General features: G+C 39.5%; 1 long non-coding RNA gene across 5 annotated transcripts in view; it reads left to right on the top strand.

Moving 5' to 3' along the window:
- LOC129034236 (uncharacterized) overlaps positions 1-25,332 on the top strand; it is a 327,788-nt gene that overhangs the window by 76,827 nt on the left and 225,629 nt on the right. For all 5 annotated transcript variants that reach the window (XR_008501783.2, XR_010125720.1, XR_008501782.2 and 2 more), the window contains exon 2: positions 6,601-6,716. This is a non-coding gene — a long non-coding RNA (uncharacterized LOC129034236). The remainder of the gene's footprint in view (positions 1-6,600; positions 6,717-25,332) is intronic.

Below are 25,332 nucleotides of genomic sequence, written 5' to 3'. Positions count from 1 at the left end.
GAGGATACCCACATGACCTTGTGGCCCTCCACTCTGCCATGGTCTTGTCCTTCCCCACTCAGGGCCGCCTGGTCCTACGCATAATGTAGGAGCAGGGGGAATGGGGGCTTAGGATCCAGTTTCTCCACTTGACACTTGCAGCCCCTTCAGCCTCCAGACAGAAATTTGAGTGGCAGTAATGGGATAAACAGTTTAATTTAATAGTAACAGAAGAACTGGGCCCAGTGCAAGGAATCTCATTGCCCTTTTTCAAAGTGACTTTCCTTTCAATGCATGATATAGCAGGGCCATTGGGGATGCAGAGAAATACAAGGGATTGATTTTGCCTGGCAAGGGGTCAGATCGTAAGAAGCGAGTTTAATAGTCACGCTATGAAACGGACATGCAAAAGGATACAGACAGATCACACCTGCGGTTGGCGAAGCTAAGGATGAGGCAAAAGGGAAAAAATATATTTTGTATCTCTGAATGTGAACTACTGAATACCTTTACAAAATAGTTAATAGCTATCCCCTATGTTCAATGTATTTGGGGCTTTATTTTTGCTTCTTTATTTAAAGGAACAAAACTTTCTTGCTAAAGGCATATTTTTGGTTCCTTCACTTATAAAGTTACTAAATGTAAAACCTGCTAAAATGTTTCCAACTTAAATTCATGAAAGTTACTTCACTTTTAACATTCTCATCTCCCCAGACAGGAACCTCAAAAGTTGGAGCTTTTAATAACAGGCAGGCTGTTGCAGCAAAGCCTGGTGCAGGCAGGTATGCAGCACTTTCCCATGCCTCCTTTGCCCTTCTTGGTCATAAGCCAGGCCTTCTATTCAGCTGAATAATAGACAGCGTTCTGATAATCCCTGTCAAGTGTTCAGTGATAACTAAGGGATTAGCCAATTGGATTTGAACCTTGTCTAGAAGATAGAAGTTGGTTCAACTTGCAAGAAATGGGCATTCAGAGTGGATGGAGGAAGCAAAGATTTCTCTACAATGAAGTTTCATAGACAGCTGTATACCTGGCTGACGCTTGAGGCCAAACCTTGTTTTTCACAGTGCCGTTGGGAATACCACCGCCCTATCAGAAGCTGAGAGAAGGGAGGTATAATAGTCCATTCTTGCACTGCCTTAAAGAAATACCTGAGACTGGACAGTTTATAAAGAAAAGAGATTTAATTGGCTCACGGTTCTACAGGTTGTACAGGAAGCTTGGCACCAGCATCTGCCCTGCTTCTGGGGAAGCCTCAGGGAAATTTTACTCATGGCAGAAGGCAAAGCAGGAGCTTGCACTTCACATGGCAAAAGCAGGAGCAAGAGGGAGAAAAAGACAGTGTAGGGGAAGTGGGAGGGAGCCACACTTTACAACCAGATCTTGTGAGAACTCACTATCTCTAGGACAACATCAAGGCATGAGGGAGCCACCCCCAAGACCCAAACCCCTCCCACCAGGCCCCACCTCCAACAATGGAGATTACAATTCAACATGAGATTTGGGCAGGGACAGATATCCAAACTATTTTACAGACAGCTCTCAGTTATGCACTCAGAAATCACAACAGTGGCAGGAAAATCCACACGCAATACATCCACAAATGGGGATGTCTTGCAAGTGGTTGTTGCATAGAGATGACTCTGTAATACATTCTCCAGCACCTTTTGCCATCCCACTTAGATTTCACTTGATAAACTTTAATTGTCTGCACTATTTTTATTCACTAAGCAGCTGGAAGGGTATGGAAGCAACTCATGTGGGAACAAAACTGTCTGCAGAAAATGTATGCATATGTGAGCCAGCTCAGGCACTTGATTGAGGCAGATACTCTATCCCCCCTCTTTCTTTCTACCTTTGCTATGGTCTGAATGCCTGTGTCTCCCTAAAATTCATGTGTTGAAACATAACTCCCAAATGATGATATTAAGAGTTGGGGCCTTTGGAGGCTGATTAGGTGGTAAGGGTTGCTCCCTCATGAAAGGGATTAGTGCCCTTATAAAGGCACTTGAGGGAGCCCTTTACCCTTCCACCATGAGAAGACACACATAGAAGGTGCTGTTTATGAGGAACAGGCCCTCGCCTGACACCAAATCTGTTGGCACTTTGGTCTTAAACTTCGCACAGCCTCCAGAACTGTGAGCAATAAGTTTCTATTGCTTGTAAATAACCAAGTTTATAGCATTTTTGTTATAGCAGCCCAAATGGACTAAGACAATCTTCCTTCTTCTGCTTCTGCTCTTCTTCTTATATACTACATAGGGATCAGGGGTTCTTTAAGGAGAGCTCTAGTTAGCACTTTGTTTGCTATGAATAAGATAGAATCTTGAAATAATGGCTTCATTGTTGAACAGACAAGAACTCTGGACCTGAAGTGAGATGTGCAGAAGTACAACTCCTGACTCCCTTGTGTATGATCCTAGAGAACTTGAGCAAGTGATTTCCCCTCTTATAGCCTTATTTTTGTCACCTACAATGCCAAGAGGATGGTTCTGACTTCATAGGGTTGTTGAGATTACTCAATCAGATTACAAACAGCAAAGGTTCAGCCTGCGCCTGGGTATTAGAATTCTGTTCCAAGAGCCAAACAACTCACACACTACTTGATATAACAAGGTGGTCATGTTTACAGAGCTGTGGGCACTGTTTCCTAATATCACTGTCACCAAGTTGCTCCATCCATGTTTTCATCAAATGTTTGTGGGTCACATCTTATGTCCAAACCATGGGTAAGTGACAGCAGTTAGAGTGCGGATAGAAAGGAAGGGACGAGAAGTAGACTGTAGACAATTTTAACTCAATAAATGTTTACTAAACTCATATCATACTCCAGGGCATAATGATCTTGTGTACAGAGTTATGGAGGACACAAATATGATCCCTGCCCACAAGGACAGAACTCCTATAATTACAGTTTGGAAAAAATATGAAAGTGTAGAAAGGATATTAGGGTATCAAAAGAAAAGCCAGAACAAAACTAGGAAGGGTGCAGATAGAGAAACAGGTGTATAAATTACACACAGACATCCAAACCTTTTCTTTAAAAATCATGTTGCAGGTGCATGTATGTCCTCTCTCTCATCTATATGCCTGTTGAAATGCCACACAATATCTACCCCCAGTGCTACATCACCTGAGGAGTCTTTCCACATTGTCAAAGGGTCACAGGAGAAATCTCAATCTTTTGCTCTTTCTCTGTCTCTCTCTTTCTCTTCCCTAAGTGTTAACATGTTATCTGTATAGGTTATATGTATATCTGTATATATGTATTTCTGTTCAATTACTTAGATTGGCTGTCTACATTGATTAGATTTTCCTTGCAGTTTGTCTGCGTGGACTCAGTGCTTCCTGAGTGATGGCAGCCATATGATGGAACCAAAGCATCTCAAATGGCGTTCGCCTACCAAACCAAACAACCACGTGTTTACAAACACAGCTGTAAAAAAATTAGGAAATCAAGAACGATTTACCTTTTCTTCCCAACACATTACTGCTACATGATTTTGTTAGAGACCAAACAAGGGAACTTCAACTAGACACCGGGAGGTACAGCTGTGTTTCTAAAAGCCACATGGGGTTTTAATAATTCAGAGTTTACATTAAATACCTCTCAGTATTAACAAGGTGCAGAATAAACTGTTTGCTGATGACGCCCTAGCCTTCAGATAGGATGAACTCTTTGCAGTAGCTTATGTTTTACATTGGCAAAGCAGGCTGTTACAGTCAACACCCTGGGGGCCTGGAGTCAGTTTATCTTTCAAAGAAACCAGGTAAAACCAGGCATCCGAAGCTGTTTAAATACAGTCTAGAAACAAACCAAGTGCTTGGCTTCCACCAGAGAAACTAGAATCTCAGCTCTCAATATGCAAACACTAAGGATGTTTGTTTTCACCTCTTTACCGGGAAGATAAATGTAGTTTACTCTTAGAAGAGGATCATTTGGGGCCATTTATTTCCTTTAACTTCAAACAGAAGTAACATAGAGGGACCCACGGTGTTTAAAAGCTGGGTCCTTTTGTTAGTAAGCAGGCCTAATGCCATGTGCTAATGTTGTAAAGCATTAATGGGGATTCCCAAGTTCTAGTCCAGGAGCCAAGCTGGGTCACCAGAAACTGGTCACATTTACTGAAGAAAGATCATTGCTGTGGATTTATTTCTGGGTCCAGGAAAGGGCATTTTGTTGTGATCTTCCTTGAAATTTTCCCTGCAGACTTGGGTGGACTGTTAACTAATTTAGAGACAGCTAAAAATCCTTTTAGGTAGTGTAACTTTCACTTCTCCTAGGTCTTTGTTTTTATTTTTATTTTTCCCTTTTGATAGAGCAAGATAAAAACAAAAGGGTGAGAATTCATGCCTCATCTCTTAAGCTGCCCTGGTGATATTTACATACAACTGAAAATTGCTATAAATTCTTCTCAGTCTTTTTGTTGGTGAATTGTTAGAAAATGCTGGAATACTTTATTTTGGCCTGGCCCCAGCTCCATTTAAAATGCCATACACAGCAGGGCTGAGTTTGTTCATGTTCCTTTGAGGATAGGGAAGCAGAGGAAGTTGTGCAAGGGGTTTGGAAATGGATGGGTTGAGGGAGTAGAGTATGGAGAAGGCCACACAACGAATCTCCAACAAAAGATAGTTTATTTGTGCTACCAAATTCGCCTTTCAGGAAGAGGCCGTTTCTGACCTACAGCAAATCATGACTGAGTGGAGACTGCAAAATAGAGAATTGCTTTGAATTTCAAATTCAGTGAACTTAGAGCATCTCATCTCATTGTTAAATTCAGCAAGGAAAAAGAAACTCATGTATCCAAAGTTAAGATAAGTGAAGGGGAAAAAATAGGATGAAGATGATCTAAAAATTGTATTCAAAAGAGAGTATTCAAAATAAATAGAGAACGTTTAAGTGAAATTCATGTGTATGTGTGTGTATACGTGTGTGTGTACATATACATGTGTATGTGTATGTATGTGTATGTGCATATATATGTGAATTTTTAAGACCTAGATTCAGATCTTTCATCTACTGCCTACTAGCTGTGTGATCTTGAGTAAGTTATAGAATCTCTCATAACTTTAGTTTCCAAATCTGTAATAGTGCCAACCTCATTGAGATGTTGTGAGATTGCAATTAAATACTACAGGTACCATGCCTGGCATATACAATGTGCCCATCAAAAATCAGCAGCTTTAAAAATTGTATTCAGCATTTTAATATCATGAATGGCAAATTGGTTTTATTTCTAGTGTCAACTCTGAGTAATTCATTATGACTGCCTGACGGGGCTTTACAGAAAAGTATAGGGTGATCGATTATTGATGTCTGCTAAGGCACAGAATGGGAAAGTGTATTTGTCATCCTGAATCTAGTAGAAAGGTCACAGGTCACAAAATGTCAGGAGAACTGGTCTCTTTGCCTCCAATTAGCTGGACAACATGGGAACATCTTTTATTCCCCGTGGGTCTCATTTACCCCAATATAAAATAAAAGAGCATAAGTTTTTTATTTCTAAGGTCTCTTTGAACCTGAAAATTCTGATTTTAATCTGAAAAACAGCACCACTGTTTCACAGATTTGGAATGTTGATACTTTTTTTTAAAAAAAATTTTTCATTAAGTCCATTTGTTTATGTGAAGTTATTCTATGGCTGTGTTTTGAGTAGCGTCCATCATAACATAAAACAAAAGGGTGCAAGGGTGGTAAATGAAGTTATATTGAAAGCTTCCTGCTCACTGGCTGTGCACCCCTATTTCAGTCAAAATATCTCTGGGCCTCAGCTTCATCACCTGCAAAATGGAATAAAAATTATTTCTGTCCCCTCCTAACTCTCTGAGATGTGAAGCAAATTAATGAAGTAACGTTTCTACGGTGCTTTGAACTTGTCAGAAGACAGATCTTATGTGATGCTAAAGTATGAATATTCAGATAAAAATGTGGCCCAGAAATTGCTTCATATCATTGCGATACAAAGCACATTAAGATCCATTGGATGTACTACAGCTTTGTTGTAACACAGTAATGCTTCCAGAAGGAAAAAGAGATGGGTAAAAAAAAATCCAGACTCCATCATTTTCCTTTTAAGTTGAGTCTTGTCTTTCCTTAGTGTAAATCACATGGTCTCCACCAAGGTTAAGAACATAGAGCAGAAAGAAGCTTGGTGTTGGAGTAGTCGACTTGGGAAAAATGGCCTCCACAGGGGTAGATCTATGTTTGTTACTTAAATATGCTTAAAACCAACCCGCTATTGAAAATACACAAAAATGAGTCCACATAGAACAGAAATATCTTGGCCCTGTAAAGAGTGATGACAGTTGATCCTAGTGCCAGAGTCTGTTCTGGGGAATGATGTCAAATCTTGCAAGATGTCACACTATTCCCCAAAGCCAACATTCCCAAGGATGACTGTATTAACAACAGGGGAACAAAGTGCCCTCAAATCTCACCCTGGACAGACTTCCAGGATAGAAGAGAAGATACACCAGGATAGGTAAATAGAATAATTTTGCTTCTTCCTGGTCACTTGGAATCAACATCTTCAGCTACATCTACCTAAAGCAAGGAAATGGAAGACAATGGAAAGTGCCATCACTTGCCTCACTTGATCTTTCCTGTCCTCTTACCCGTAGATTCTAGACAGCAGTGACAAGAGTGGCAGCCGTGGCTACTGCTGCATGATTTTGGAATGGAACGCTGCCTGAGTTTCAGCTGAGGTGTATCAGTATGGCAGATTCAAAATAACAAGGTGAGTAAGACAAATCCAGACAGATTTTTAAATAAAATGTGCAATAAACTGATCCAGTACTCCTGACAGACCACCCTTCACCTCCACTCCCTACCCTCTTAAGATCTCTTCGAATCTAAAAATACTGATTCTAATCTGCAAAATAGGACCACCTTTGAAAAACAGCACTCAAGCCCCACCTTTGAGGTTATCAAAAGAAGCCAAATTATGGACAGTGGAATTGTGTAAACAGATTGACAAAGCAATTTTTGTGTGCAAGCAAATATGTGCTGTGTTATCCTTCATTTTGCTTTTTGGGAGAGGGGTACAAATACTATCATGTGACCCAGGGTCAGGAAACTACAGTAGGCAGGTCAACTCCAGCCCATGGCCTGGTTTTGTATTGTGAGCTCAGAATGATTTTTACATTTTCAAATGGTTGGAGTGGGGTGTGGGGAATCAAAAAATATTTTATGATGTGAAAATTAACTTAAATTCAAATTTCAGCATCCATAAATAAGATGTGATTCCACACAGCCACACTCATTTATGAACATATCATCTATCTTTAAGGCCCCCCTGGAGAGCTTTGAATTGTACCCTCTGTGTTTGGAAGACTTACATGACTGGTGTCCGACTCAGGCCTGAAAAGTATGACTAAAAGAACTGTGGCCCACGGACCTCCTCCTTTCAGGGAATTAAAGGCGAAAGGGTTGACCAGCTCCTCTGATGCTATCATGGGGAGAATGTTGTCACAGGCTGCATTTCCAGAATATGCCGGGAAAGGGATGCGTGAGCATTTCCCAAGGATCAGATATAAGACAGGTGAGAGAAAGTTGGTATGGGCTCTTCGTGGTTGCCTGGAGGGGTCCTCATCAGGAAGAGATTCCCACTAAAGACCTAGAGGTTGAGAAAGGGGTCACAGGGATTACTTGGAATAGCGGATGCTTTGCTTTCCTGCTAGCCCAGAAGTTGCCCCGCCATGTACAAACCTTTCTATCCAGATAGGAGTTAACACACAGAAGGTAATAGGGAAGGTAAGAGATACTGAGAGGAAGCCGTGCTCTGTCCATTCTCTCCAGCTTTCCCAATACTACTTTCACTGATTCAAGTTGAAAGAGATGGGGAAACCAGAAATAGATCATATTTATTAATGTCAGGAGCCATGTTCATCCAACATATGGCTTACGCCATTTATCCAGCAGTTCCAATTACACCAGGGCTCTGTATCCATATTCTCATGTAAGTGTTCTGAAACTTTATGAGACTGATATTAATTCATCCATTTTATAGGTGAAGAAATGAAGGTTTAAATAGTTTAAATGACATGTCCAAGGTCTCACGCCAGTGAGTGGCAGAGCCAAGATTTAGGCCTTGTGAATCCCAAATACATGCTCTTTTCCTGATATATTGGGCAGCTCTCATCTTTGGAGTGATACTTCTGGTGTCGTATTTGTGTCCAGAGCCCTCATAACGGTAGTGTTTATCAGGTACTTTTGTTGTTAAGGAACGAACATTTCACAGATTACCTTATGAGATGGGAGTTTATAGCAACCACACACATTTCCCTAAGTCACCTAGCAGTGGAATTTAAACTCTAGTGTGGTTGTTCCAAAACTGCAAGTTCTTACCCTGTGCAGATGGCCTTACAGTAATACTAAATGTGTGGCAGTGGGACAGTTTAGAGTCATCCAAATGATTTTGCACATATTACTTCATTAGATCCTTGCAGCAGCCTGTGAAAGCAGGCAAGGAAACTATTGTCCTTATTTTTCAGGTGAGTAAACACAGGCTCAAATGCTTAAAAAGTAGCACCCAAGGAATATTTGTTGAATAAATGAAAGAATAAATATACCCCACCCCTGGTGTATGTGTATGTAGATATCCTATCACTGGTCTATGATAATTTGTTCTTTAATTAGATGATAAGCCACGGAGCCCCCATCTCTGTGTCCTATATTTCCCAGCATAGTTTCCCATCCACTACTATGGATGGGAATATAGATGGGTATATAATGGATGCTCTATAGATGTTAGTATAGATTCTTGCTACCTTATAACAGAAGAGTCTTGTTCTAGGCACGTGTTTCATATTAAGTAGCATCTCTGTGGGGGCTCAGTGTAGCTGAGATGTTTATTTACTTCAGGGCCAAACTTTGGGGTAAAAATACCTAGATATATATCCTGTTGCTTTAACCTACTTTTGCTTTATTTTATTTACTTTTGACACAGGGTAAGGGTCACACTCTCTCACCTAGGCTGGGGTGCAGTGGCATGATCATAACTCATTGCACCCTCAACTCCTGGGCTTGCAGTGATCCTCCCGCCTCAGCTTCCCAGCTAGCTGAGAATACAGGCATGAACCAGCTAATTTTACCTGGCTAATGTTTAAATGTTTTGTAAAGATGGGGTCTCACCATGTTGCCCAGGCTGGTCTCAAACTCCAGGCTCAAGCGATCTTCTTGCCTTGGCCTCCCAAAGTGCACCTGCCCTGCTTTCATCTAGTTGACCATATTTCCATGAAGTTAGCAGACATCATTTTTAATTCAACTCTGCCATTTATTGGCCATCTGACTTTGTACAAGACACAACATAAAATTGTATCTTAAACTGTAAAATGGGCTTTACTCTGAGCACTCTAAACATAAAAATTATGTTTATTTATTTTCTATTTTTGAAACAAAGTCTCACTCTATCACCTAGGTTAGAGTGCAGGGACATGATCTCAGCTCACTGCAACCTCTGCCTCTCAGATTCAAGCAATTGTCATACCTCAGCCTCCCGAGTAGCTGGGATTACAGGCATGCATCAACAAGCCTGGATAATTTTTGTATTTTTAGTAGAGACGAAGTTTCACTCTGTTGGCCAGGCTGGTCTCAAACTCCTGACCTCAAGTGATCCTCCTGCCTTGGCCTCCCAAAGTGCTGGGATTACAGGCATGAGCCACAGCACCTGGCCTAAATTATTTAAATGGAGTATCCAAACACCACACCTGGCTTACAGTAGGTACTTGATAAATGGTAATCATTTTTATTGGACATGCTCAGCTGATGGTTTGATTTCCTGAGTTTTGCTATGATGTCTTCAGATCACAAAGAATAACATTTTGTTCACAGGGAAGGAACTGGGTTCTGCTATTATGTCCAGACAACAGGAGGCAAGGTCTGAGAGTGTGCAGATATACTAATTTGGGGGCCATAACTGAGGGCAACAGGTTGTCCACAAAACAGGCCAAATCAATGAAAGTCCTGGGATAGACACGACAGAACTATGTTTTGAGTTCCTTGTCTAACCTTGGAATTAGTAGATTTATTTTAAAATGTCCAATCCTGACTTTTCCAATGGATCATTCTTTAAAATGTCAGGCATATTAAACTGAGAGGATAACCTTTCATTTACCCAGGTCTGAACTCAGCCATTTTTGCCATTCTTATTTGAAAGCAGTGATTACTTTTGAAGGATGAAAGGATTGCATGATTGGAAAATAAGATTGCGGAAAAAGATTTTTTAAAACGCTCTATCTGGACACATTTCCTCCCAAATAAATTGAGCTCACTCAAGAAATTAGATACCACTAAAGCATGATTTTCTTATTCATCAACTAATTAATCATGGATGCAATGGCTAAGGCAAAGTGATTTTACCACGTAGATATAAAATGCGGTTTTGCAAGCAAAAACACAATTCTTTCAAAACAATTGATGAACATCTTTCATGGAAATGCCTCAAATATCTTTTCCCTGAACAAATAGGGTCCTGCTTTGGTTCACAATTTCTTTGTGCATCAGTTTCTTTCTAACTTTAATATAACAATAAATTGGGAATCCATGTTTTCTTTTATTTTTTTGCTGCCCATCACTCTGGAAGAACTATGTTAACATCACTATTAAAGTCCATACTTGTCATTTTGCAAGCACTTCTTTTTCTGTTGGTTGTCTGAATGGATAGCGTGCTCCTTGAAGGAGGATCTACTTCTTTTTATTTTTGTCCTATTTCCACCCCTTTACCTAGCACATAATAGGTAAGTGACAAACGTTCTTTGAAATGGAATTGAATGGCCTAGGTATTTCCTGCTGAGAAAGGCCAACCTTGGCAATATGTGAGTAACAGCAAATTAGGTAAGCAGGAAGGAGAAGTGAGCAGCAGTATCATTTCATGTGTGGTTAATCTGGGAAATTCACTTCCCACTAGTTGGAAGTATTTGATCTTCTCTAAGTAGGAAGTCCAATTAGAATCTTCCATACTAATATTATTTGGTCACAGACTCCCTTTACTTCCTTAAATGTCACATTCTGCTGGGAGTGTCTCATGCCATAAAACACATGGCTAGGAAGCCTGTGGCAAATTGAACATTCTCCAGACTCTCCTTCCTCGACTTGTCCCATCTTTTCAAAGTGTTTTCATGTCACACGTCTCCAGCATGAACGGAAGCATCCCCAAGTTACGAAACACTCACAGCCCACAGGCTGAAGGGCAGGCACTTGCTTCTAGCCCAGGCAGATAGAGCTGCTCTCCTCTGGGCAGCAGTCTTTGCAATAATAGCAGCATGTTGCTCTCAGTATCATCCCAATCTAAACAACCAATATTTAAAATGACTCAAACCTTTTCTTTGGGAGCCTGAAAGTTTGCAGAAGACCTCACATGGCCCCTTTTGAATCCCTCAGTTGTATACCCCCTTTTGTTTTGGGTCACAAATGCTGTTCCTTTTCAAGCACTGGCTTGTGAGATCATTTGGATTTGATCCTGCTGGCCTGATACTACATACTTGGCTGGCTGGGACTTCCTGGCTCTGATGATGATACTATACAGCAGGAACAGAGAATGAGTCTTAATAAATCAGTCACCCTGTTCTTTGGCAATTTATAAGGTTCATTGTACAAAATATGTGATATATTAATTATATACAATTATTTAATTGTATATTAATATTATATATTAATTACATATAATGTATTTTTAATATGCAGTAGTTACCTATTATTTAGTGAACATGTTCCCAGACCACTAGCGGATACCTGAAACCACAGATAGTTTGAAAGACTATATATACTATGATTTTCCTATACATACAATACCTATGACAAAGTTTAATTTATAAATTAGGTACAGTAAGAGATTAACAACAATAATAGAACAATTATAACAAGATACTTATGTCAATGTGCTCTTTCTCTCTCAGAATATCTTACTGTATTGTACTCTCCTATTTTCACTGTGGTTGATAGCAGGTAACTGAAACCACACTGCAGTCCCTGTAGATAAGCAGGGACTATAGTATTATGTAATCCATATACAATTGACTTTTGAACAACATGGGTTTGTACTGTCCTGGTTGACTTATACATGGATTTTTTTTTCAATAAATACAGTCAGCTCTCTGTATCCTTGGGTTTCATATCTGTAATTAAATACAGCTCAAAAATACAGTAATTGCGGAATGTGAAACCTGCAGATACAGAGGGCTGACTTCATATATGTGGATTCTGCAGGGTTGACTTCAGGACTGGAGTATGTGAAGATTCTGGTATATCTGCAAGGATCCTGGAACCAATCCCCTGCCAACACCAAGGGATGAATGTACACAGATATTTTTATTTATCTGTCTATCCATCTAACTGTCATTTCCTACCTATCCCAATTCCAGGGGCCATCCTTCACATCATAGTTAAATTTGCAACCCCTGGAGCTGTATAGTACAGCTCATACAACTGTACACAGCAGCCCTGATCACTATTATCTGACGTTCATTGAACACGTACTATATTGCAGACACTGTGCCAAGCATTTTCCACAGATAATCCCAGGAATTTTCATAACAACCTTTTCAAGTTTTGCTGTGTGTCTTTTACATAGAAGGAACTGAGGTTCAAAAACTACCTTGAGGAAGTTTACAAAAAGGTAACATATCAGGGGAAAAGTAGAGTCTACAATCAGCAAGTATTATTAACAAGCATGTTCTACCTGTGATGCTCAATGAAGGGATACTTCTTCCTAGGGGGGCATATCAGACCCTCCTCTCTATGGGTGGGATGTGGAGTGAACAGGGAGGTTGCAAGAGCATCATCAATATTGTAGTTTAATAGTAGGAATTTTTTTTTTTTTTTGGGGGGGGATGGAGTCTTGCTCTGTCGCCCAGGCTGGAGTGCAGTGGCGCGATCTCGGCTCACTGCAAGCTCTGCCTCCCGGGTTCACGCCATTCTCCTGCCTCAGCCTCCCAAGTAGCTGGGACTACAGACACCTGCCATGACGCCCAGCTAATTTTTTGTATTTTTAGTAGAGACGGGGTTTCACCGTGGTCTCAATCTCCTGACCTCATGATCCGCCCACCTCGGCCTCCCAAATTGCTGGGATTACAGGTGTGAGCCACCGTGCCCGGCCAATAGTTGGAAATTTTAAAACAACTTACAATTTTTATAATATAATTGAGGGAAAGTAAAGGTTGTCAAATCTTGCAATGTAGTGATATATAGAAGAGGAGTCTATATTCAGAGTTACAGTGACTTAATGGAGGAAGAGGGAAGAGGTGAGCCCCTCCCTGCAAGGGGTATATTTCAGAAACGCTGAAAGTTGGTGTGAGATATTTAGGCTTATCCCAAAAAAAGCATGGGTTGCAAAAGGCTAAGAAAGTTGCAGCTAAACTGATCAAATGAACTCAATTATAACCCAGTTTCTATTACTTTAAAGTTATGTTGACCCAGAAAAAGCTAAAAGTTGTATTTTTATTCCAGTTTCCACTATATGGATTCAATTCACTCAGCAATGACTTAGTTTTTCATTTCCCTCTGTGAAGTTCTGGCTGGATTAAGCTGGGCATTGCATGGCATATATACATTCCCTGCTATGGCTGTGAAAATCAGGCCTCGAAACTAGAAGATTCATGGTTCTACAAGCAAAACCAGCACTGCAAGGCCAAAGAAAGATTAGAAAAGGGGTATTTGGGCTGAAAACAGCTTACCTGAGGATGCAGGGGGACGGGGGGGAGAGAGAGGAGAGAAGAGAGAGGAGAGAGAGAGAGAGAGAAAGAGAGACAGAGAGACTGAGCAGCCTGACCTCCAGTGTATTCTATCATGTTGTTTGCCAATAGACTGGAACCCTCCTCATCACACTAGCATTGACCAACAAACTGAATGCTTATCGTATTGTGTTTTTAATGAACAGTGTTACTTGGCAGATGTTTTTAAACTATGGCCTGACACAAATATGAGATGCAAGAATGTTTTTGTTTGTTTTAGATGTCTCAAGTAGTCTTCACTTTCTTTTAAGAGAGTATAAAATCGTAGTACTCTGACCTTTGGCCTGGAGGTTTGTGTGTGACACCCACAGGTCCAATCAGAGACCTCTCCTAAAATTTGTTGGAACTTGATGTCTTTTTTATTCTGATCAAGGGACCTTGATATAAGAATCGGGGCTGCTGGTTACTACAAACTCCACTTTGTGAAGAAGCACTGTGACAAAAAATAGAATGAAGCCAACATTCAGGGTTTGAGTGTCCTAAGTTCAAATGTTTGTACTGCCTCTTCCTGAGTGACCCTAGGGTAGTTACATAACTTCTATGAATTTTAGTTTCTTCATCTAAAAATAGGAATACCAAGATGAAAGTTAAGTTATATTATGTATTAAAAGTACCACTTCGAGATCCCTGGGCAAGATGGCCGAATAGGAACAGCTCCGGATGGTGGCTCCCAGTGAGACCAATGCAGAAGGTGGGTGATTTCTGCATCTCCACCTGAGATACCCAGTTCATCTCACTGGGACTGGTTAGACAGTGGGTGCAGCCCATGGAGGGTGAGCAGAAGCAGGGCAGGGCATCGCCTCACCCAGGAAGTGCAAGGGGTTGGGGAACTCCCTCCCCTAGACAAGGGAAGCTGTGAGGGACCATGCCATGAGGAATGGTGCATTCTGGCCCAGACACTGTGCTTTTCCCATGGTCTTTGCAACCCACAGACCAGGAGATTCCTTTGCATGCCTACGCCACCAAGGCCCTGGGTTTCAAGCACAAAACTGGGCGACCATTTGGACAGACACTGAGCTAGCCACAGAAGTTTTTTTTTCACACCCCAGTGGTGCCTCGAATGCCAGCAAGACAGACCCATTCACTCCCCTGGAAAGGGGGCTGAAGCCAGGAGCCAAGTGGTCTTGCTCAGCAGATCCCACCCCCATGGAGCCCAGCAAGCAAAGATCCACTAGCTTGAAATTCTCACTGCCAGTACAGCAGTCTGAAGTCAACCTGGGACACTTGAGCTTGGTTGGGGGAGGGGTGTCCACCATTCCTGAGGCTTCAGTAGATGGTTTTCCCCTCAAAGTGTAAACAAAGCTGCCAGGAAATTCGGACTGGGTGGAGCCCACTGCAGCCTCACAAAGCCACTGTAGTCAGACTGCCACTCTAGATTCCTCCTCCCTGGGCAAGGCATCTCTGAAAGAAAGACAGCCGCCCCAGTCAGGGGCTTATAGATAAAACTCCCATCTCCCTGGGACAGAGCACCTGGGGGAAGGGGCAGCTGTGAGCACAGCTTCAGCAGACTTAAACATTCCTGCCTGCCAGCTCTGAAGACAGCAGTGGATCTCCCAGCACAGTGCTCAAGCTCTGCTAAGTGACAGACTGCTTCCTCAAGTGGGTGCCTAACCACCGTGCCTCCTGATGGGGAGACACCTCCCAGCAAGGGCCAACAGGTACCTCATACAGGAGAGCTCCGGCTGGTATTCTGGTGGGTGCCCCTCTGGGAGGAAGCTTCCAGAGGAAGGAGCAGGCAGCAATCTTTGCTGTTCTGCAGCCTCTGCTGGTGATACCTAGGCAAATAGGGTCTGGAGTGGATGCCCAGCAAACTCCAGCAGCCCTGTAGAAGAGGGGCCTGACTGTTAGAAGAAAACTAACAAATAGAAAGCAATAGCATTAACATCAACAAAAAGGATGACCACACAAAAACTCCATCTGAAGGTCAACAACAGCAACAACCAAAGGGTGATAAATCCACAAAGATGAGAAAAAACCAGTGCAAAAAGGATGAAAATTCCAAAAACTAAAATGCCTCTTCTCCTCCAAAGTATCACAACTCCTCACCACCAAGGGAACAAAACTGGACGGAGAATGAGTTTGACAAATTGACAGAAGTAGGCTTCGGAAAGTGGGTAATAACAAACTCCTCTGAGCTAAAGGAGCATGTTCTAACCCAATGCAAGGAAGCTAAGAACCTTGATAAAAGGTTAGAGGAATTGCTAACTAGAATAACCAGTTTAGAGAAGAATATAAATGACCTGATGGAGCTGAAAAAGACAGCATGAGAACTTCAGGGAGCATACACAAGTATCAATAGCTGGATCAATCAAGTGGAAAAAAGGATATCAGAGATTGAAGATCAACTTAATGAAATAAAGCATGAAGACAAGATTAGATAAAAAAGAATGAAAAAGAATGAACAAAGCCTCCAAGAAATATGGGACTATGTGAAAAGACCAAACCAACATTTGATTGGTATACCTGAAAGTGACGGAGAGAATGGAACCAAGCTGGAAAACACACTTCAGAATATTGTCCAGGAGAACTTCAACCTAGTAAGACAAGCCAACGTTCAAATTCAGGAAATACAGAGAACACCACAAAGATACTCCTCAAGAAGAGCAATCCTAACACATATAATCATCAGATTCACCAAGGTTGAAATGAAGGAAAAAATGTTAAGGGCAGCCAGAGAGAAGGTCGGGTTACCCACAAAGGGAAGCCCATCAGACTAACATCAGATCTCTCAACAGAAACCCTACAAGCCAGAAGAGAGTGGGGGCCAATATTCAACATTCTTAAAGGAAAGAATTTTCAACTCAGAATTTCATATCCAGCCAAACTAAGATTCATAAGTGAAGGAGAAGTAAAATCCTTTACAGACAAGGAAATGCTGAGAGATTTTGTCACCACCAGGCCTGCTTTACAAGAGCTCTTGAAGGAAACACTAAATATTGAAAGAAAAAACTGGTACCAGCCACTGCAAAAACAAACCAAAATGTAAAGATCATCGACACTACAAAGAAATTGCATCAACTAATGGGCAAAATAACCAGCTAGCATCATAATGACAAGATCAAGTTCACACATAACAATATTAACCTTAAATGTAAATGGACTAAATGCCCCAATTAAAAGGCACAGACTGGCAAATTGGAAAAAGAGTCAAGACCCATCGGTGTGCTGTATTCAGGAGACCCATCTCACATGCAAAGACAAAGACAGTCTCAAGATAAAGGAATAAGGGAAGATTTACCAAGCAAATATAAAGAAAAAAAAAAAAAAAAAAAGCAGGGGTTTCAATCCTAGTCTCGGATAAAACAGGCTTTAAACCAACAAAGATCAAAAGAGACAAAGAAGTGCATTACATAATGGTAAAGGGATCAATGCAACAAGAAGAGCTAACTATTCTAAATATATATGCACCCAATACAGGAGCACCCAGATTCATAAAACAAGTTCTTAGAGACCTACAAAGAGACTTAGACTCCCACACAATGATAGTGGGAGACTTTAATACCCCACTGTCAATATTAGACAGATCAATGAGACAGAAAATTAACAAGGATATTCAGGACTTGAACTCAGCTCTGGACCAAGCAGACCTAATAGACATCTACAGAACTCTCCACCCCAAATCAACAGAATATACATTCTTCTCAACACCACTTCACACTTATTCTAAAACTGACCACATAATTGGCAGTAAAACATTCTTCAGCAAATACAAAAGAATGGAAATCATAACAAAGAGTCTCTTTAGCTGTGTCCCAGAGATTCTGGTACATTGTGTCTTTGTTCTTGTTGGTTTCAAAGTGCAATCAAATTAGAACTCAGGATTAAGAAACTCACTCAAAACTGCACAACTACATGGAAACTGAACAACCTGCTCCTGAATGACTACTGAGTAAATAATGAAATTAAGGCAGAAATAAATAAGTTCTTTGAAACCAATGAGAACAAAGACACAATGTACCAGAATCTCTGGGACACAGCTTAAAGCAGTGTTTAGAGGGAAATTTATAGCATTAAATGCCCACAGGAGAAAGTGGGAAAGATCTAAAATCAACATGCTAACATCACAATTAAAAGAAATAGAGAAGCAAGAGCAAACAAACTGAAAAGCTAGCAGAAGACAAGAAATAACTAAGATAAGAGCAGAACTGAAGGAGACAGAGACACAAAAAACCCTTCAAAAAAATCAATGAATCCAGGAGCTGGTTTTTTGAAAAGATTAACAAAGTAGATAGACCACTAGCCAGACTAATAAAGAAGAAAAGAGAGAAGGATCAAATAGACACAATAAAAAATGATAAAGGGGATATCACCACTAATCCCACAGAAGTACAAACTACCATTAGAGAATATGATAAACACCTCTACGCAAATAATCTAGAAAATCTAGAAGAAATGGATAAATTCCTGGACACATACACCCTTCCAAGACTAAACCAGGAAGAAGTTGAATCCCTGAATAGACCAATAACAAGTTCTGAATTGAGACAGTAATTAATAGCCGATGAACCAAAAAAAGCCCAGGACCAGACAGATTCACAGTCAAATTCTACCAAAGGTGCAAAGGGGATCTGGTACCATTCCTTCTGAAACTATTCTGAACAACAGGAAAAGAAGGACTCCTCCCTAACTCATTTTATGAGGCCAGCATCATCCTGATACCAAAACCTGGAGAGACACAACAGAAAAAGAAAATTTGAGGTCAGTATCCCTGATGAACATCAATGCAAAAATCATCAATAAAACACTGGCAAACCGAATCCAACAGCACATCAAAAAACTTATTCACCGCGATCAAGTCGGCTTCATCCTTGGGATGCAAGGCTAGTTCACACACACAAATCAATAAACATAATCCATCACATAAACAGAACCAATGACAAAAACCACATGATATCTCAATAGATGCAGAAAGGCCTTTGATAAAATTCAACATCCCGTCATGCTAAAACCACTCAATGAACTAGGTATCGATGGAACGTATCTCAAAATAATAAGAGCTATTTAAGACAAACCCACCGCCAATATCATACTAAATAGGCAAAAGCTGGAAGCATTCCTTTTGAAAACCAGCACAAGACAAGGATGCCCTCTCTTACCACTCCTATTCAACGTAATATTCAAAGTTGTGGCCACGGCAATCAGGCTAGAGAAAGAAATAAAGGGTATCAAATAGGGAGAGAGGAAGTCCAATTATCTCTGTTTGCATATGACATGATTGTATATTTAGAAAACTGCATCTAAAAAAAGCCCTCAGGCTCCTTAAGCTGATAAGCAACTTCAGCAAAGTCTCAGGATACAAAATCAATGTGCAAAAGTCACAAGCATTCCTATGCACCAGTAATAGACAGAGAGCCAAATCATGAGTGAACTCCCATTCACAATTGTTACAAAGAGAATAAAATACCTAGGAATACACTTACAAGGGATGTGAAGGACCTCTTCAAGGAGAAATACAAACCACCGCTCAAGGAAATAAGAGAGGACACAAATTGAAAAACATTCAATGCTCATGGATAGGAAGAATTAATATTGTGAAAATGGCCATACTGCCCAAAGTAATTTATAGATTTATGCTATTCCCATCAAGCTACCACTGACTTTCTGCACAGAATTAGAAAAAAAAACTACTTTAAATTTCATATGGAACCAAAAAAGAGCCCATATAGCCAAGACAATCCTAAGCAAAAAGAACAAAGCTGGAGGCATCATGCTACCTGACTTCAAAATATACTACAAGGCTGCAGTAACCAAAACAGCATGGTACTGGTACCAAAATATATAGAGAGAGGCCTCAGAAATAATGCAACACATCTACAACCATCTGATTTTTGACAAACCTGACAAAAACAAGCAATAGGGAAAGGATTCCCTATTTAGTAAATGGTGTTGGAAAAACTCCCTAGCTGTATGCAGAAAACTGAAACTGGACCCCTTCCTTACACCTTATGTAAAAGTCAACTCAAGATAGATTAAAGGGCCGGGCACGGTGGCTCACGCCTGTAATTCCAGTACTTTGGGAGGCCGAGGCGGGTGGATCACGAGGTTAGGAGATCGAGACCATCCTGGCTAACATGGTGAAACCCCGTCTCTACTAAAAAATACAAAAAATTAGCCAGGTGTGGTGGCAGGCGCCTGTAGTCCCAGCTACACGGGAGGCTGAGGCAGGAGAATGGCATGAACCCGGGAGGCGGAGCTGGCAGTGAGCTGAGATTGCGCCACTGCACTCCAGCCTGGGTGAGAGAGCCAGACTCTGTCTCAAAAAAAAAAAAAAAAAAAAAATGGATTAAAGATTTAAATAATGTAAGACCTAAAACTATAAAAACCCTAGAATAAAACCTAGGCAATACCATTCAGGACATAGGCATGGGCAAAGACTTCATGACTAAAACACCATAAGCAATGGCAACAAAAGCCAAAATTGATAAATGGGATCTAATTGAACTAAAGAGCTTCTGCACAGCAAAATAAACTATCATCAGAGCGAACAGGCAACATACAGAATGGGAGGAGATGTTTGCAATCTATCCATCTGACAAAGGGCTACTATCCAGAATCTACAAGGAACGTAAACAAATTTACAAGAAAATAACAAACAACCCTATCAAAAAATGAGTGAAGGATATGAACAGACACTTTTCAAAAGAAGACATTTATGCAGCCAACAAACATGAAAAAAAAGCTCGTGATCACTGGTCATTAGAGAAATGCAAATCAAAACCACAATGAGAAAGCATCTCTCACCAGTTAGAATGGCTATCATTAAAAAGTCAGGAAAGAACATATACTGGAGAGGATGTGGAGAAATAGGAATGCTTTTACACTGTTGGTGGGAGTGTAAATTAGTTCAACCAATGTGGAAGACAGTGTGGCAATTCCTCAAGGATCTAGAACTAGAAATACCATTTGACCCAGCAATCCCATTACTGGGTATTACCCTAAGGATTATAAATCATTCTACTATAAAGACACATGCACACGTATGTTTACTGTGGCACTATTCACAATAGCAAAGACTTGGAACCAACCCACATCAATGTTAGACTGGATAAAGAAAATGTGGCACATATACACCATGGAATACTATGCAGCCAGAAAAAAAGGATGAGTTCATGTCCTTTGCAGGGACATGGATGAAGATGGAAACCATCATTATCAGCAAACTAACGCAGGAACAGAAAACCAAACACTGCATGTTCTGACTCATAAATGGGAGTTGAACAATGAGAACACATGGGCACAGGGAAGGGAACATCACACACTGGGGCCTATTGGGTGTGGGGGACAAGGGGAAAGATAGCATTAGGAGAAACACCTAATGTAGATGCAGGGTTGATGGGTGCAGCAAACCACCATGGCACATGTATACCTAAGCAGCAAACCTACACATTCTGCACATTTATCCCAGAACTTAAAGAATAATTAAAAAAAAAAAAGTACCACTTCGAGTGCCTGATACATCATAAATGCTAAAAATAAAAGTAGAGGCTAAATAAGACTCCTGCTGCATTTATCTCTACATATTTTGAATAACTGCCTTGCTCTGTGTTCTGCCTTGTTTTATTTATGTAGTTCTTGGCAAGGCTAATCCACAGTACTCATAATAGCTTATATAATAGCTCAGCTTTGCTGTACCACAATGGACTGAAACTTGTTGCCCCCAAATTCATATGTTGAAGTCCTAGCCCCCAGTGTGATGGTATTTGGAGATAGTGCCTTTGGGAGATAATTAGATTTAGATGACATCATAAGGATGGGTACTTCATGATGAGATTAGTGCCCTTATAAAAAGATACCCTAAAGAGCTTCCCCACTCCTCACCCCTTCCCATTATATGAGGATACAATGAGAAGGCTGCCATCTGCATGTCAGGAAGAGCACCTTCCCTGGGAAACCAAGTTAGCACTTTCCAGCTTCCAGAACTGTAAGAAATAAATTCCTGTTGTTTAACCCACTCAGTCTATGGTATTTTGTTACGACAGCCTGAGCTAAGACAAGCACATAGTGTTTCGTTTATAGTAAATATGGCAAATAAAGTTTATACTTGTTGGGATATACTTGGTAAGAAGATAGTGGAATGTCAGTAGTCTTAGTTAGCCATGGTCTGCAATTTCAGCTCTCTAGAAAAAGTAAGCAGGGGAAATAAAATCAAATTTTTTTAAAAAGAAAGAAAAGCAAAAGGAAACAGGAATGACAGCGGATGAGAATGTTGTTCTCCAGCATCTAAGTCTTCTATGTTTCTGGGAAATTGTGGCTGCTGAATTTTAGCTACAACTCACGTCTGGGTTTAGAAATTTTTTATAGAGGTAAATTAATCATTTTTTTAAGCTACAGCTATGCAATACAATTCCTAAGCTTAAAAAACATTTTTTTAAGCATTCATTCAGTGATATTTATCGAGGGCTTTCTGCATGTCAGGTACTCTTAAAGTAGCTAGAGATACAGCAATGATCAAATAGACAAACATCCCTACCATTTTTTAAGTCTCTCTTTTTTTTATTGAGGTAAAATTTACATAATATAAAATTAGTCATTTAAAAGTGAATAATTCAGTGGCATTTAGTACATTAACAATGTTGTACAACCACCACCTCTACCTAGTTCCAAAACATTTTCATACTCCAAAATGAAAAGCGTGTGCCTGGGAATCAGTCACCCTCTACTCCCCAAATCTGACCCCTGGTAACCACAATTTATGTTCTATCTCTATAGGTTTTTCCTATAAATGGAATAATATGTGACCTTTTGTGTCTAGCCTTTTTCACGTAGCAAAATCTTTTCACGGTTCATCTACATTGTGGCATGTATCAATACTTCATTCTTTTTTAAGGCTGAATAATGTTCTGTTGTATGGATATACCACAGTTTGCTTATCCATACATCTGTTGATGAACATGTGGGTTGTTTCCACCTTTTGGCTATTGTGAATAGTGCTGCTATGAACATGCATGTACATGTTCTTCTTTGAGTACCTTTTTCAATTCCTGTAGGTATATACCTAACAATAGAATTGCTGGATCACATGTAATTCTATATTTAACATTTTGAAGAAATGTCAAATTGTTTTCCATGGTGTCTGGCACCACTTTACATTCATACCAAAAATGTATGTGAGTTTCAATTTCTCCACATTCTCACCAATACTTTTATTTTCCATTTTTTGATTGTAGCCATCACAGTAGGTGTGAAGTAGCTGTCATTGTGTATTTGGTTTACATTTTGCTTATGCTTAGTGATGTAAAATGTCTTTTCATGTACTTGTTGTCCATTTCTTGGTTGGATATATCTTCTTTGGAGAAATGTCTATTCAAGCAAGGCATTTGTGTACTTTTAAATTGGTTTGTTGTTTATTGTTGAGTTCTAAGAACTCAACTCTTTATATACTCTCCATGCTAGATCCTTATCAGATATATGATTTACAAATATTCTATTGTATTTTATAGGGTGTCTTTTCACTTTCTTGGTAATGGCCTTTGAAATTACAAAAATATTTTTATTTTGGTGAAGTCTAGTTTATTTATTTTCCATTTTGTTGCTGTATCTTATCTAAGAACCTATGACCAAATCCAAGGTCACGAAGATTTAGTCCTATGCTTTTTTCTAAGAGTGTTATGGTTTTAGCTTTCATATTTAGGTCATTGATACATTTAGTGTTAATTTTTGTATGTTGTATGAGGTTGGGGTCCAGCTTTATTCTTTTACATGTGGATATTCAGTATCCCTACCATTTTGGAGAAAAATTATAATATCGTGAAGATAATGAAAAGTAAATTGACATTGTCACAGCCAAGAGGAGCCTAAGAATACTTAAGAACTAAATGTAATATGGTACCTTGGATGAGATCCTGGAACAGAGAAAGGATGCTAGGTAAAAACTAAGGAAGTCTAAATAAAGTATAGACTTTAGTTTATAATAATTTATCAAACTTGGTTAATTAATTGTGACAAATGTACCACACTAAGGTAAGATATTAGTAACAGGGGAAACTGGTTATATATTGGTTCCCATAGAGTATATGGAAACTCTCTGTGATAGCCTCACAATTTTTTGTAAGTCTAAAAATATTTCAAACTTCAAAGGTTATCTTAAAGGTAAACCAAAAGCATTAAAAAAATGCCAGTATCTTGGAAGAAACCGAATGAAACATGTTCAAGATGTCCACATCGAAAACCGTTAAGCATGCTGAGTGAAACTGAAAAAGACTTAGATAAATAATGAGACATACTGTGTTCATGGATTGGTAGACTGATTATTGTTTAGATATTAGTTGTATCAAATTTGTTTACAGATTTAGTGCTATCCTAGTGAAAATATCAGGAAATGTTTATGTAGAAATTAACAAGTTTATTTTATAATTTATACAGAAACACAAATGACCAAGAATAGCCAAAACAATTTTCAAAAAGAACAAAGTTGGGACACTTACATTACCTAATTTTCAGGCTTATTATAAAGCTCACGTCATGACAATGTGGTCTTGAAATAGACATGGCATATAGGTCAATGGAACAGAAGAAAATTCAGAAATAGACCCACATACCCACAATTGATTTTTTGAAAACGTTTTAAAGTAATTAAATTGAGAAAGTAAAGTTTTTTTCTTATAATAACTGATGTGGGAACAACTGGACATTCATATTAAAAATTAATTTTGATGTTTTCCTCATGCCATAAACCAAAATTAATTCAAAATGGATTTTAGGTCTAAATATAAAAGCCAAAACTATAATATTTGTAGATTAAAAGATTTCTTTTTAACTTTAGAGTAGGCAAAGATTTCTTAGATTAAAATAAAGGAAAAAAATAAATTAGACTTTATCAAAATGAAAACTTTCTACTCTTCAAAGGATACCTTTAGGAAAATCAAAAGGCAAGCCACAGACTGGAGGAAAATATTCTTAATACATGACTCTGACAGGGGACTTGTATCTGGAATATATGATTCGGAATATATGAAGAACTCCCAAACTCAATAATAAATGACAATTCAATTAAAAAAAAAAAACAGGCAAAAGGCTTGAAAAGGCACTTTATGAAAGAAGATATAAAGTTAATAAACACATGAAAAGATACCTAACATCACTAGCCTTCTGGAAAATGCACACTGAACCACAACAAGATGCCATTTCACAGTACTAGAATGGCTAGAGCTAAAATGACTAATAATAGCAAGTGTTGGCAAGGATGCAACTGGGACCCCCCATACTATGTGTGTAAAATGGTACGGCTTTTTTTTTAAAAAACATTTTGGCAGTTTTTTATAAAGTTAAACATGCATTTACCATATGACACTGCAGTTTCACTCCTAGGCATTTAACAAAGAGAAATGAAAACATACACCCACTAAAAGACTAACGTCAACAACAGCTTTATTCATAATAGGCAACAAGTGAGAACAACCCATAAGTCTATCAATAGCAGAATGGAGAAACACATTGTGGTATACAGTTGATCCTTGAGCAACATAGACTTAAACTGCATGGGTCCACTTCCATGCACATTTCTTCAACACATATACTGGAAAATTTTTTGGAGATTTGCAACAATTTGAAAAAACTCACAGACAAACCATGTAGCCTAGAAATGTTGCAAAAATTAAGACACGGTATGTCCTGAATGCATAAAAT

This window comes from Pongo pygmaeus, chromosome 2 (assembly GCF_028885625.2).
Source record: "Pongo pygmaeus isolate AG05252 chromosome 2, NHGRI_mPonPyg2-v2.0_pri, whole genome shotgun sequence".
NCBI lineage: Eukaryota > Metazoa > Chordata > Mammalia > Primates > Hominidae > Pongo > Pongo pygmaeus.
This window is presented reverse-complemented; position numbering and strand designations above follow the sequence as displayed.